Raw genomic sequence first — 13,975 nt, forward strand, 5'->3', positions numbered from 1 at the left:
AATCTAGTTTAAATCCACACTTCAAATGGGAGGTCTGATGGTGTGATTGAATTAAAACCAGGTCCCATGGCGTCTTCTCATTGGTCTGATCTGTGCACAGGACACAGAGTTCAATCCACACATGCGTCATGAATTGTGTCACTGGTGAAATCGTACTTCTGAAGAAAAGACATGACATTGAGGCTCGTTGAGAATAAATCTATTGAAAATGAAATACACAGTGGAGACCGATAGACTGGTTCTTCCCTCGGGCAGGAGGCTGCGGGCCATCAGGACCAAAACCTCCCGCCACAAGACCAGCTTCTTCCCGACTGCAGTTGGCCTTATCAACAAGGCCCGGGACCCCCACCTGACTCGGACTTTTATTCCACCCCCACACCTCTAGGATGTGTTAAATTAACACATTATATCATATCATATTATATTATACTGCATTACATTGCATATTGCAATACGACACTGTTAACTGTTTTGCATTTAGCATTTCACTTTTTACTTCACTTTTTATATTTTTTATATATTTTTATTCAGAAATGTTTATCTCAAAATAAATGTTACTTTGTATAAATATTGGTAAAAAGTGAGTAAATAAGAAGTAAACAGTGAGTAAATATATACTGGTTTCCCATTTTTTATTGCTCTCCCATGCATGTTGTATTTATTGCGTTTTTATGTTTCTATGTTCATTGTTTGCACCAATAACCAGAGCAAATTCCTTGTATGTGTGAACGTACTTGGCAATGAAATACTTCTGATTCTGATTCTGATTCTGGTAGCATTACACACATAACTTGCTGTGAATATACACCTGCTTAATGGAACCACAGCCGTGCTGAATAAGGTTGTGTAGGTTGTTTTTTTAACATTTAATCCCAAAAATATATGAAGCATAAAGGAATGTCTTTCTCTCAGGTGTTAATTCAACAGTCTATACATCCTGCCGCTTTGGAGGTCTCTGTCCAAGGCTGCTTTGATTTTTAAATGAACTGCTTTGGAAACTGTTCAGCCAATTGACATTAGACCTTCATTCAGGCTGAAAGGGCATCGTGGTGCTGATGTGAGGACGCAACGTTACTTTGATTGCTTTATACGAATTTAACACTTTTTGCTCTTGGTACGAAAAAGACAGACAACAGCCGGAAATCTTGTCCATGTTTAACTGTAGTTTAGTTTGTATTTTTGCATTAATCTGGGAGTTCCGAGGTTTTTCTGTAATTGTTGGATAATATTTCTACATGAACAGGAGAAGGAAAATGTCACGTCAAGTTTATGTTTATGTCTGTTTCAGTATCTCAGTTGAAGAGTTGCAGTCCAAGTGGGACAATAAATCGAATCCAAAGAGAGAAACACAATAAACCAAAAACATCATCCTGCGTGAAAAACATTTTCTATTATTCAAATCCCGTCCCGCCTGACATGGATCTCACCCCACGATCCCGTTTCATGTGGAAACTTGTCAAACCTTTCGAAGAAAACAATCTCAAAGTCTTCTCGAAATAACTCAAAAAAGAGAGGGAGCGGTGTTAAAAGAAAACAACAGGGAGACGCCTCTCACAGCAGTACTGTGCTGATGCATGTGCTGCATGACTTGAGGTTATTGTAGATTTGGAAAAATGAAGGCAAATGCTCGCTGGCTGCAGATGAAGCCATGAGCACCGTTCACGACGGCAGACAGTGAAGAGTATCACAGCAGTCGTTGTTTGCAGCTCCCCGCATGTTTTGTCAAACTAAGACGAGGGAGCGGGCTGTCTGTCAGATAGAGATATACCTGCTAAGACTTGTAGAATGCGAAGAACTTCAAAGCCAGACGTCGCCTCGCCTCAGATTAGGAATCAGACTCAGCGCGGCCGCTAACAAGCACCGAGACGTGCTCTCTGCCTCATCAATCTTTATTTCCTCAAAATGTTTCCCCTTCGAATCCGAAGCCGTGGGTTAGGACGGCTGCTCATTCGGTATGCTCCTTTTTAAAAACGCGATGTGCAGTATTAGCGTGCTGTCCATCACAGCTGTCTCTGCCCATCACTTCACAGGGACCACAGAGATAAATGTCAGCAGGCATTAATGCACACTCAGCGTACAATGGGCGCACAGTTCCGGTACTGACAGGGACCGGCTGCTGGAGTCACTGCCAAAGGAGGGCAGTTTCTAATATGACGGGTCCCCTGGGAGAGAGGGACAGACAATCACCATGACAACCTTATCTTCTGCATGACCCCTCCCAACCCCACCTACACACACACACACAAACACACACACACACACACACACACATCTGGCAGAGGTGATGTGGGAGTACTGAAGACTGAGCAGAGATGACAAGTTTCACTTCAAAGTTGATGGGGTAAAGTTATTCCTCCTTCATGTTGCAACTGGTGAGCGCCGGGCTGAAGCAACTTTACTCTTCTAAGCCCCTACGACGGAGGTTAAGAAGGCGGCTGGGAGTGAACTCTTGAGTTTCCCATCCAAATTAATAGGTTTCAGTACTAGGCTGCCTTGCTTTAACAGGATAAGAAGATTGGTGCATGAGGCACATTCACATCATTCACAAACCCAGTGGTTAGATTAGTAGAAATGCAATGCAACAATAAAAGGTGGTTCATAAATATTTGGGTTTGTTGAGACCATTTCATAAAACTTTGTGTGAGCAACATAAAAGCATATACAAATATTGGAAAGTCTTCACTACAGCACAAAACACAAGCTCCAGCTTCAATATCAACGGAATTCAACTAACACACATTTCAATATTAAATGAACTAATGTGCCTTTTCCTGTCAGTTTTTACTTAAACTGGAGAATCACTCGTCTGCTCCCACACTCTGTGTGTGATCTGTCAGGCACCTCATCAGACATCATGAATAAATTATTAGTTCATACCCACAACTAAAACCATGTTGAAACTTTGTTATTCACAAGTGCATTTTATTAATTCTGCTTCACAAGGTCACACCACCATTGTATTTCAGTCTATTTCTATTTTATTATTCCAAGCAGTTCTGTCTATCATATTTGTTTTTCTCTTTCAACTTATGTTCGTATTTTTGTACAGACTCATCCTTTTATTCCTCTTTTATAGAAAGTAGTTTTAGTTTCTGTGTTGGTTTCCATGACCCTGTACAGCACCTTCAATCCTCTGTGTATGGAACATGCTTTATAAATGAAACTGCCTTGCTCACATACATTTGAAGGGATTCGGTGATGTAACGACACCATATGGGCTCATGCTCTCATCACCAGCTGTTAATGACAGGAAAGATTTTGGCATAAGACAAATCTTCAAGTGCATGATTCACTGCTCTGACTCATCCTGCACGTTCCTGCTCTCTTACTCACTATATGTGTGTTTCATTGTTTGGCTACATCACACCTGAGTGTTGGATTCACCACAGTGCTGAACACGCCCGGAGCCACACTCACCCTGCATGACACAGCTGGATCCCTCGGCCAGTCAGTGTTCTAAACCAGTGCACATCCCCTCCTGTGTTCTCACCAGCATCCCTCCATCAGGACCACCGGCTGCTGGCTACCTGCTCAGCGGCGGTGTGCTCGGGGCCTGAAGGACTCCCACACAAACGCATCGCCCACGTGGCCTTGGCTGAGCACAGAAGACACAGGTGAAATGTGTGAGTCAGACTCGGTAATGCACGAAATCACACAGTCAAATATCAAACAAAGTCATGATAGGAATACACACACACACACACACGCACACACACACACACACACACACACACACACACACACACACACACACACACATGTAACTGTCCCACATTCACAAATGCACTGACTTGCACAGAATGAGTAAAGTACTGAAACACATTTTCATTCAAAGTTCTCATAATTAAAGACCCGTCACAGCAGCCAGTAATGATGCGACTGCTCAGTAATGAAATATGTTTTTTTTTTTGCAATGATGGATTATGAATCAAAAGGAAAAAATATCCTTTAGTAGATAAAAAGTTCAGAGTGATGAAATTCTTGGTTGTAATGCAATGTGTCTCCCTTTTCCTCGTATTATTATTATTAGACACAGCAGTGTTACCATCAGTACCATGTATTTAAATGTGCTCATAAGGTTTTAATGTGTGTATTTTATATATTAGGCTGAGCTTTATTTATACTAATGTTTACTATATAATATAACAGTGCAATATTTCATCCTACTGTATAGATCAAGATCACACCATCATCATCATCATCATCATCATCATCATCATCATCATCATCATCATCATCATCATCATCATCATCATCATCATCATCATCATCATCATCATCATCATCATCATCATCATCATCATCATCATCATCATCATCATCATCATCATCATCATCATCATCATCATCATCATCATCATCATCATCATCATCATCACTTTCTCAAGAACATCACCTGTAGATTTACTGACTGCTTTGATTTTTGGGCACGGCTGCAATTATTGTCATTGTGTTTTGCACCTAATTGTTCTTATACAGTTCTGTTTGACTCTGTTTTATTATTTTCAGTTTTTCTCTAATCTTTCTAACCTTTATTTACTCTGTACTTGTGCTGCTGTAATATCCAAATATCAGATAAAAAGATCAGCAAAGGATTAACTTCACTTATCTCATCTCTCGTCTGGTATCGTCTTATCTTTAATTATGATTTTTCTTTTTTTTTTAAAGAAAAGCCTGTTTAGTGACGTGACATATACATAAGTGACAGACTGTGAATAGATTAGAAAAAGCCAAAAGTCACGACATTGAAGGGAGATGCATAAAGAGTCTCAAAAGGCAGACACATGAGTGATGCATCAGGATTCATAAACCATCTGTAGCAACACTCTCTGCATCCAGACGGGCTGCTTAAACTCTCACTTCCTGTTTCTACCAACTCTGGTCTTCCAGCGCACTTATCTGTCCTGTTGCTCATGTCGCATTTCAAAGGGATAATAATCCTGCTCGTGACACATTCCCTGGTCCTGCTGCCGCTGCTCAGGGACGTCACTCATCCCTCGTATCAGCTGTTGGCCTCTGCCGCCACCTGAGGCCAGGAGAAGACTGTGAGCAGATGCTGTGGCTTTGTTCAGTCACTGTTTGTGTGCTTGGCAATATGCTGCCTGCTGCTTTATTGGTCTTCTGCAGATCGGCTTGTGGGCGATGTCTTGGCATCTGCAGGCTGCTAAGCGCTCCACTTATACCGCTGCGGCTACCTATGCATTTGTCTTGGCACTAATTGTGAATTAATTACTCACAGAGGCTGAGCTTGTTTTTCCTGCTGATTGCTTTTTGGCACTGTTTATTATGGTGCTTATATTTTTGAGTGTTATGGGCTCAACTGGTTGTATAACACACTTGTCCCTTGTTCGCCGTTTTAGGGGAATCGTTTCTTTTGGCTTCTTGTATTCATACATGTTAATTATACTTAGTGGTGGAACTGTAGATTAACTCAAATACTGTAATTAGATAGATTTCTGTGAAGTATTTAACTTTTCAATGCCACCTTGTACTTTTGCTCCACTTCATTTCAGAGTGAAGGAACATTTACATTTTGAATCACTACATGTGTTTATTAGACAAGTTTTTGAGTTTCAAGATACATACATTAAGAATTTATAAACTTGCAACACTTCAGATTTAAACCACTGTATTGGATATTTGTAAAATGCAGCTGATTCATCAATATGGTCACAATTACATCCACCTCATAAAGTTGCGGGAAAGATTACGATCATTCAAAACGTTTAAATGGACAAAAATATTCTTTTGACCTAATTGATTCCAAACATAGTTAATGTTGGAAAACCTTGATTGTTGGTGAGAAACAGGAAGAAACCAGTGATCTCTTGGGTAAAAGTTTAACATTTGATATTTGATTCACCCATCAAACCACGTTCATGTACCGATTTTATAAAACCATGTCAGCACACGTCCTTGTTCCCTTCGGTTGGACAAGTATCTTCATTTCAACGGTCACTAGAGGGATTTGTCAAGAAAAGATAAACACACTTTCATTAGTAAAACAGCTGAAGCATCTGTCTGTCGTGGGAGGAAAACATCACATATGGCTTCAGTCCATCCTTTCACTCACTAGCTAGTCATTTCTGAGTGTTCATTTGACAAACTGTGGAAAGTGCTCACTTGATAGTTCGTTCACCTTGATGTCTGAGTAACCGAGCAGGGAAATGGCTGCATGGAGGTTTGTGTTGCTGGCCCACACACTGTCGATTCCACATGATAAGAAACTGCATTAAATTCAGTTTCGTGGAACCTTTCTTAAAGTGAAATCTCCCAACGTGCAGTGTGTTTGTGTGCTCGCTGCAGTCGGGTTTTGTAACGGAGACATGTTCCCAACTCGTAATTAGCTTTTTGAGATGATTTGGTGGAGGAGGATGCGCTATAGAAAACCAACACAGTAATCTTTGCCCCCTTCGAATTCAAAGCTGCTTCCAAGTCGTGAAATTAGATAATCATTTCTCCATATGCACATCATCATTGGCTTTTTCACGCTGCCGTCGAGCTGGATGTGGGACAACTGTCGTCTCCCAAAAAATAGAGAGATCTGATTGACTTTGTTGAAAAGCTTGCCTGTTTCTTTGATGTGGAGTGTGGCATGGAGCAGAGGCAGAGGAGAGAATCCCGCACTTCAAATTGAAAAGAACTTAATCTCTATCTGTCTGTCTCTCTTGGGAACGTTAGAAGACTCTTGGAGTGCTCACCTTGGAAGAAGTGAAGGGACATGGGAATAGGGGTGGGAATTGGCAAAAATGTGACGATTCAATAGTATTGCGATATTTGGGCCACGATTCAATAGTATTGCGATTCAGTGATATATTGGGATACTGCAAGTATTGCGATTCGATTCTGCGATTTATTGTGATTCTTGTCCCCAATATTATTCAAAGGCATTACAAAAAATGAGGAAAATAAGACTGCTCAACTCACTTCTGTGAACAACATTGTCTTCTACACATTAACTGAAGTGCAATAACTATGAAATATTAGTGCAAAAACTTTGTCCTTGAACATTCAGGACACAGGACCTTTGTAATTATTTTCTGAATAGGAGACGTCTCACATGAACACTGAGCTCAATCATATAAATAAGAGTAACCTAGAGCTTCAATCAAATTGAGACCTGCAAGGTCATGACCCAAAATGTTAAATTCATTTGGGAATATTCGCATTTTTGTTCAGAAAAAGGAGTTGGTCAACATGCTCATATGTTAAAGTGCTCCTCTGGGCCGTTACTATATCTCCTGCAGTGGAGAACATCCTTTCCGCATTCACACTAGGTATCTTTTAAACTCTGAAACTCTCTAAAAAATGTTTTTTGTTTTTTTTAATATTGCAATACTTTGTGTTACAGTATCGATATAATCGCGGGCGCAAAATATCGCGATACTGAACAGAATCGATTTTTTCCCCCACCACTACATGGGAAGGAAAAGTAATAGGAGACATGTTGCTTCGTCTGAGCCTTGACATCTGACCACAGGACTCAGGACTATAGTCGAAAAGAAGCATAGTGTTGTTACATCGTTTACATTCGGTGGTTTGATTTGGTTTAACGTTGCAATTTATGGAGCAGGCTAAAGTCTTTTGTATGATCGAACATTGTCGTGTTGTTGTCCCTTATGTGAGTTTGTAGACTATCGTGCGTCTGACATTGGCTTGTTGTCAATTTGGCTTTTCTACTCGCTAACTTTGACGAATAAAGTGAATAGGACAAAAAAGTACTCTTTCTGTTTCAGTGCATCGTTGTGGTTTTTATCAGCAAAAATGTATGTCCTCGTCCTTCAAACAATATATCGTCAGAGGCAAAGACTACAAACAATCCTGCGAGCCATCTCTCTTCTTTCGTATTTTATTTCAAAAACTACTGCGAACACACTTCAAGGTTTACAATTTCACTTTTACGCCTTCTTTTTGCTGAACCATATGCTGCGTTTGTCCTCTGGACTGCAAGGACAACACTTAATGACTTGTCCTTAAATGAAAACAAACAGGAAGACTCACAGGTTTCCTTTGTGTAATGCACATGCTGCCATAGGGACTTACCGCCATATGACTGGGAGTGAGTCAGTGTGTGTGTAGGTGTGTGTGTATTTGCTTAGGTGTATTTGTGGGTTTTGCATGTATGCTTTTTTGTCAATGTTCTTCCAGATAATTAGAAAAAAAGAAAGATCCACGGGTAAAAGTGTTTTTTACCTGCTGCAGTTGAAATGCTGTGAATGCAGTTAGTCTGCCGGTGACCCTTCTCTCCACACCCCAGTTGTTGAGCAATATAAAATACGCTCAGCCCACAGACAGGCCCCTTAGCACAACAGTGATGGATGTTATTAACTGGGAGAGTTTTATCTCTTTCTATGTTTTAATAACTGCCCAGTGTTTGGAGGGTTATATGAGGAAAGCACAGCCCTGCCTCAGTTCTGGGTCTCCTCCGTCAGTTCTGTGTTCACGAAACCAAACTCCCACTTCAAATTAAACAAATGGAAATCAATTAACCTCAGAAATAAAAGCAGCGCATCCCTCGAGTGGAAGATATTTAACGTGACTTATGTGGAGTTTAAGTTGCTTGTGCATTTTTTCTGTTGTGTCATGTTCTGTGTTACCTCAAATGAACAATGACCCTAAACACGCATCAAAAAGCTGGTTTTGAAATGGATTAAGCAGGATAACATTAAGCTTTTGGGGCGGTCATCCCAAAGTCCTGACCTCGGCTCCGTCCAAAAATATGTTGACTGTGCTTCAAATTCGGGCGAGTGCCAGGAACCCAACAAATTTAATTGAAGCCTCAGCCAAGTGATCAAATATCCAAGCAGATGATTTCTGATGGCAACATAATGTCAGCTCAACGTTTGGACTTGCCTTCTGATTTGTCTTTTTGTGTAATATTGTAGTCCGATACACGGATATATAATATCATACAAAACCCGATTATATACTTGGACATATCTCACATGTGTATTTAAACATTGCATGGAATTTGCCAGTAAATCTAGTCAGCAAAGTTTTAAGTTATCCATGATGTAAATTCTTTGTATTATTTAATTTGATTCATTTGTTTTTTCTACCTTTTTAATGTTTGTTTTTTTGTTGAATTGTTTGGGACAATTTACAATTAAAAGCAGTTCCACCAGAGTTAGCTCGCAGCTAATTTGCATCTGTCGTCCCTTGCCAATAACACATTTCTATTTTTCCTAGAAGGATATGAGGAGAATGTAATGAGAGTCTTTACTTTATCTTCAGTGTGATCACTGAGGAAATGTAAGTATCGTGAGGACAATAACCAGCAGGATGGATATCATTGATATTTATAGAGAAAGTCCGAGGAAGCGGTCACTCCTATTTAAAATTCTCGGACGAATTCTGGGACCACCCCCAAATAACTGACCGCTCAGTGAGATCTCTAAAAGGTCCGCTGCTGTCTCATAATATCATAACTGCAGGTGCTGTCTGCCAACTCGGTCTGTTTTTGATTAGACGCCGGCCACAGGGGACAGAGCTGTGCCAAGGTCCAGCTGCAGCAGGTCATCGCTGGGATGGGGATGAGGGGACAGGGGACGGTGGGCGGAGCCACAGGCCTGGCAGTGTCTACACCCAGGGGACAGAGGAGATTGGGACAGAACCTTCTGGATGTGTCAGGTTGCCAGATGTTTGTCTGGGCCACATGTAAAAACCACCTGCCTCGACAAGCACCACAGCCAAGAGAAAGGCAAGAACAGTGTCTTTGTTATGGCTTCCAGTGGACTTGACTTACTGGACTATACCAGCTGTCTGAGTTTATGAAGTTTGAGTTTGCACACCACAGAGATAATGACTTTAGGAAAGTTTGTTTGTCTTCTTACACATATGCATCTTGATCCGTGTCCAAACCCAGACAGCATACGGACGTTTGCCCCTTCAGGCAATGATGCAGCACTCCGAACAAAAATGGATGTGAGCCTGAAGTGGCCCACTGGTCAAATAGCAAATGTGGGCCTTTGTTGGCAAACATGCGGTGCTCTCTGCAAGGAGTCATCTGGCTATGAACCTACAGATGCCCATATGGTAAATTGTGAACATGGCCCAGACAGCACAACACAAATTGTGGCCACCTTTGGCACCTTTGGTTGACATGGAGTATTGCTGTGGTTTACACGTGGCCCAGATGTGGCAAACAGGAGGCCATTACTCCATGCAGTCTGAGGGATTGATGTCGGGTGTGGGCAAAATCTCGGCCGAAACTATTTTGCTATGTAGGAACCCATTCTCAGTCCTGACCTTAAGACCATGAGAGAAAAAAGGCAGACCTCTCTCAAGTGAATGAATGATAAATGATGTACTTCTGGCCTCACAACTTCAGAGCTACGGGAAGCTGTGAAAGCCACGTCAGGCCAGACAGTTTGGGATCTTAGATCACAGTTCTCACATTCCAAGCAAAAGGTCAAGATCTACTATAAAATATCACTTTGCCTCTGTAGAGTCACTGTCAGAAAAGTTTGCAGAGAACAGATTTGCAGTTGCACTTACCATACACAAAGTTTCTTCTTGCACAGAAGCATCATTCAACAGTTTTCTCTTTGACTATACTGTAAAGATAGAGAGAGAGAGACATGAATCCATGGAGGATTTATGTGAGAGTTTCTGACGTGAGCAGAATTCAGAGCAGGTGTTTTTCATTCATTTGTATTTCTCTCTCTCTGGAATATACCTGCAAGTCTGCTGTGTGAGTTTGTGTTATTTGTCATTTGCGTGTGCATGCACAGAGGCACTTATTGTGGCGGCTGTGGCTCAGCAGGAGGAGAGGGTCGTCCACTCACAGTTGTCCAATTTCATCTAAAAGGTCATTGTCTGTGGTTCCATCCCTGGCACTTGTCCATGATATCCAAGATGCTGAAACTCAAAGTGGCCCTGGACTAAGCTCTGTGTATAGAAGCACCATATAAACATGTGCATGGAGAATATTACTTGGTGTAAAAAGTGCAAATGCACAAAATAAACCGGATGCTATGTGTTCAGTTTCCTCATTTGGAACTTTTGATCAGATAGGAATCTACGAACACCATACGGAAGAAAATATGTATCCTGAACTATTGTATACAAACAAGAAATTGGATAGAGAAACAGGACAATGGTCCCTGTCCATAGGGGATGAAATGATGAGAATCATAAGATGTGGTCTTTGTAGGCAGCAGCTCTGGGAGATTTTGAGTTGACGTGTAGGACAACGCTCTCCACCACCACCAGGACAAGAAATAACAATAATAATTGTGCCTGCCTGGAAAAAAAGGGCTATTTAGTTAAACAGTAATGTATTCAAACATACTACTGCATTCATTTATTTTCTCCTCACGACTAGATCTGCTGAGGGTCAAACCTCATGAAAGAAACAGAAAAAGCTATTTTTCTTTTTTCATTTTGTCCAACTACAAATGAAGCATTTACGAGGGCCAGCTTGTTTGTGTTGTGATGCATATATTCATGTGAGCTCGAGTTCAGGCAACTTTTCATTTGTTTCTTTCAGGGTCCTGTTTCTGTTTTTTTTATTTGACTGTAGATTTTTAGGGTAGTTTCTGGAGTGTGTAGCCACATGGCCTCCTATTAACTATCTGTTGCAAATACAAGTGTGTCAGCTACTGGACAAGCGAAGCTCCCTGAGGGGACGGATATCTATGTCCCTCTCTGTCATTTCGTACGTGTCTGTCTTCGTTGCTTTTGGCTCCTAGATCCACCGGTCAATTGATTTTATGACTCTCAAATAAAAAGCACTTGTGGAGGTTTAACTATAGAGTCAGCAGTAAAATTTTACTCAGGGTGGCTGGTTGTCGATTGGGTTCAGTGTATTATTCAACCTATCGGTGTAGCATCATAACGAGGGGGCGGTGGTGTTAGAATAATCAGAAAAATGAGTTTCCAACTGGGAAAATCCCAGTGAATCCCAGCTCAAGTCACAACAACTTGCTGTCGAAGCTGGTGGTGGTGGAGTTAGTTTGAACTATATGATATAGTTTCATGTTTAGTGCAGAGACACCAAGGAATATGATTATTGGTAGAGGAAAGAAAAATCTGATTATAAATTTGCTGGAGCTCACAACTCATACACAAGATGAATAAATTATAAAAGCATCTCAAACCTAAAAGTAACAAAGAACTAAAGCTGTCAAATAAATCTCACAGAGTAAAAGACAAAATATTTTCTACGTCTAACACAGTCCTTGAGTAAATGTGCTTGGTTACTTCCCACCAGTGGTTTCATGTGTTTGTTGGTTCTCTGAGCAATGAAATCAACGATTTGTGTGCCTCACTAATCCACTCATCGGTGTGTGTTGATTACTTCAGTGTGTGACCTTCTGATTAGTGTAACTGTTAATGAACAAACAGTACATTTGTCACACGGATGGATTTGTGTTGAAAATGCAGCACGTGCTCATGAATTATCAGAGAAACTCACCGACAGATGAATGGTGACTCACCGGTGAGCATGTTGCCGCCTGCTGCAGATGATTTCATTTCACTGATTAAATCTTTTGCTGAAGCATAAACGTGCCTGTGGGTGAAACGTGTGTGTGTGTGTTTTTGTTGGAAAAGTGTGATTTCATCACGCTACACACAATTGATGGTGAGGATGTTCTTCATTTTGTGTTGTGCCTCAGAACGCTGTGGGCAAATATTCAACCCTGGTTTTTTGTTTTTCCATGGATGTGTGTGTTCTTTACAGATGTAGAGGTGTGTGTGTCTGTATGTGTGTGTGTGTGTGTGAAGAACAGGTCATTACTTTTACATATATACGGGTATGCACTTGTTTATGTGTAACGGATAAATGAGTTTTAGCCCTTTGTCTTGTTGTGTTGAATTTTCATTTAGTGTTAAATATATCAAACTTAAAGCCTCATTTGTATTTGACTGATGATCAGATTCACTGATAAATTGCTGTGACATCAGTGTTTCCTCTAGACTGAAGATCTGTCTCGATAAATGATTTAATATATGTGATTTGAAGGTGGTTTTTAAACGTCCTGCATTGAGGACAATTTGAAACATCATTCAAACATCTCTCTATGTGATCTACTTGGTAACCAAATGAAGATGTGTTCTTTCTGCTCACGTTTTGAGTTTAACTCACCTGTGAAATGTGCCAGTTGCTATTTTCAAACACCGATATAAGGAATACTATCTGTGTGCCCTGCCAGCCAAATTCAATCCACTTAATTGTTAATTAAACAGCCTTTAATGATGCTGCTGCTAAACAACTACTTCCTCTTCTCTCCTCTTTAGAAGTTCCATCACTTCACACTAAGTGATTATCATAACACTCCCTGTGAACGTCGTCACGGCCTCCTCTGTCCCCCGAAGGCCTCTTCTCACTCCTGTGTGTGTCCTCCACGCTGACTCAACCTCTTCTCCTCCTGTCCTTCTCCTGCCCTCTCTCTCTCTCTCTCTCTCTCTCTCTCTCTCTCTCTCTCTCTCTCTCTCTCTCTCTCTCTCTCTCTCTCTCTCTCTCTCTCTTCCCCTGTCATCTGAGCCACAGGCTTTCTCTGGCAGCGAAGGGATTTGGCAACACCCAGATTTAAGACAGCTGTGCCATGCGAGACAAACGGAGCCGAGCGTATCCCAGAACTCATTTTATAATACCGTGGCACAGATGCGACTCCACTTGTTAATTTGTCTGAGCAGAAACGTGCCGGAAGCAGCGCAGAGATAGTGACCAATTAGTTAAATGGTTCATGAGTCTGTCCAATATCAGGGAGGATTTTAATTGTGGTAGAATCATCATGGGATGAGGTTGGATGGGGTATTTAAAAATGGACGTTTCTCCACTTTAACCCATTGTACCAAAATAACTTGGACTGTTAACGTCATTCAGACTCAGACCGAGACACAAGCTCAACCAATCGTGAGTGAGTCTCAGCGATCAATCATGACATTTCACCATGTTTTTTAATAGCACCAAATAACTAAATATAAGTACTTTGTGGAAATAGGAGAATTTTAACAAACAGTGTGATAA

The sequence above is a fragment of the Limanda limanda genome, chromosome 17 (assembly GCF_963576545.1).
Source record: "Limanda limanda chromosome 17, fLimLim1.1, whole genome shotgun sequence".
In the NCBI taxonomy this organism is placed as follows: Eukaryota; Metazoa; Chordata; class Actinopteri; order Pleuronectiformes; family Pleuronectidae; genus Limanda; species Limanda limanda.